Genomic DNA, 2,728 nt, shown 5'->3' with positions numbered 1-2,728 from the left:
GGGATTATATGAAATAGTTGCCTGCAATGGCAGATAATTTGATTTGAGAATCCAGAAGGTCTCTTTCAGTAGTAAATAACATTATTACTTTTCACTGAAAGTTGGCTGTATTAAAAAGTCTCTTTGCAAATGGGTCACAGTGTTTGGAAACACCGTTTCCCACACATCTCAAGTAAACGCCAAATTTAAGCATATTTCTCTTCTAGGTTGTGCTGCCCTGTTGTTTACACCAGCAGACACATAAGCCCTTATGGTCATCAGACTGAGCAATATCCCTTTCTCACAGTGCAGGGCAGAGCTTGGCTCCTTCTGGCCAAGCGCTCAAGTTTATATTACTCTGTCACTGTAATCTCTGCAGTACCAACAAAAATAGTGGGTGAGACATACACTAATAATGCTGTTCCTGAAGTTATTACTAGCACTGGTTCTAGTTTCCTTTGAGGATCATCTGATAACTTTCTTTTGTGCTAAACAACATTCATGTATATGTAATGATTGCATCATTGTGTATGAAAAAGCAGACTCACACTTTCATGTGCCAGAGTGTGCGCTATTACCTCAAACTTGGCTTATTTTAAAACGCTGCAACAAACTTCTGGTTCAGAGGTGCTCCTACAGAATGACTGCATTCAATTCCATATTCCCATTTCCTCTAATTTTTCGTCTTTATAACCTGATCCTTTTCTTGCTTCTTTTTATGGTTTTGATTTACATACTACATTAGATTGCTTTAATTTTGCAGTGTACCTTAGTAAGTATTCTGTAATGTGTAATAAGCTGCATTTGAATATTCCAGCTCCCACACTGCATGTGCATATCAAACTGTTTGTACACTTAAACTGAGACAGTATTCACTGTGGGATATTTAGTTGTGTATCTAGGGTTGATTCCAAATGTTTGTTGCTTTCCCCTTAATACTTTGTATTACTTGGCCTAATTGAACAATTATCAGTATTACACACAAGAAAAAAAAGGCAATTTTGTGAAACATAAATACATGATATTAGCAATATTTCTTTTTTAAAATGAACAATTTCCTTAAATGTACCAGGGGAAAAAAAAAAATCTTAGAAAATTTTTTCCATTTGGTATTTTTTACTTTCGACCCTACGAAAGATTTTGAAGTACAACAAGTAGGTACTTTCACTGCATTCTTATTGTTGCATTAAAATTAAAATGTGCATTGAATTATCTTATCTTACTGCTGGAAAGGCAGTGGGAACAACCCACTGACTGACAATGCATCTGTTTGTATGAATTGAAACAGAATATAATTTGTTTTGTCTTTTTGAGAAAACAAATATTGATTTGTTTTCAAACACAAAATATTGATTACTCTATAATTCTTGAAATTATTACCAAAGGAAGACAAGAGCAGGATGTCAAAAACGGTGTGTTAGATCAATAACAAACACAGTTTTTCACTCACACTGAGGTCACTGAGGTGAGCAAATAAATTTGGGTTGGATGTTAGACTTCCGTATCTGAGATTAAAATCAGTCTCTGACTCTTCAGGGCTGCATTGTGGGAGCAAAATGCAGTCACCCTCATCCTGACTGCAGGTAATGGCATTGCTTTTAGTTGAATCCGAGTAAGTCTCGATGAAGTTATGACAACCTGGTAGCATTCTCATTTAAAACATGTATGTAGTAAAGCAGCTATGTAAAAAGCGCAAATCCATTCCTGGACTGCAGATGTCTCCTTCCCAAAACGTCTAGTTTCACAATTAGTGTGAAACTAAGAAAAGGCAATTTGTTATCTATTTTTATTTATTTCTGTATTATTCCCTGAAAATTTAGACTGTCAGCTTTTATCTGTTATAGAAAGTTAGTAATTCAAGTAATCAAATATTAGCTACCATCAATAGCTAAAATATTGCTGAAAACCCAACTGAAAGCATTACAGTTTTCCTGAGTTGTTCACTCAAATACTGAAATGCTACCATGTATTACTGAGAAAGTATTTTTTAATCTTTAGAATACAGTTTTTATAATTTTGTCTACTTCTACAAGAAAAAGAAACATTAATTGAGAATAAACTACTCTAAAGGCTAAACTTAACTTTCTATTTTGGAATAGAAAGCACTGAAAGCTGGTGCAGCGATGAAGATTAGTAAGAAATTGCTTTTCTGTTTAAAAATTTTTTAATAAAATCAATAAGGACAGTATTTAGTTTTGTGAAAGTCCTGAGATGCAGATTTGCAAACTAATTCTTAAAGAAAATACCCTTTAGAATAAAAAGAAATATAAATTAAATTTCCCCCCCAAACCAGCTTATGATAAATTGCACATCATAGACAGCAAATAGCTTCTTGTGAACATTTATAAAGTCCTAGCAGATACCTATCACTCTTGTGTCATACCACACAGTTATACTTTAATTGCTGGTTTTTAGCCCTTTCTGATTTGCAGAAAATTGTCAGAGGAAGCACAGGCTTCTTACTAGTGCCTGGAAACATATCAACAATGGGATTGTATTACTTAATTACTTTTCAGGGATCCTTTTGGGTCCTGAAACCCGCCGCATTAAGCAACTCACAAGTTATTTTCCCATTGCAAAATGTAATATATTGGCTGGTAGGGTTTTTGGAGGACTTGTCATGGAGAGCTAGGACAGCAAGGCAGATACTAATATTGTCAGTTGAAGCCACATTGTTTTGAATGCGGTATTATCTGGGCTGTGGAAGAGTATCAGAAGTGTTCCAGTGGTCAGGATAGTAATCAGGAAA

Source organism: Antrostomus carolinensis, unplaced genomic scaffold, assembly GCF_000700745.2.
Source record: "Antrostomus carolinensis isolate BGI_N321 unplaced genomic scaffold, ASM70074v2 scaffold5275, whole genome shotgun sequence".
Taxonomy (NCBI): Eukaryota; Metazoa; Chordata; class Aves; order Caprimulgiformes; family Caprimulgidae; genus Antrostomus; species Antrostomus carolinensis.
The sequence above is the reverse complement of the archived record's forward strand: the minus strand, read 5'-3'. Positions refer to the sequence as shown.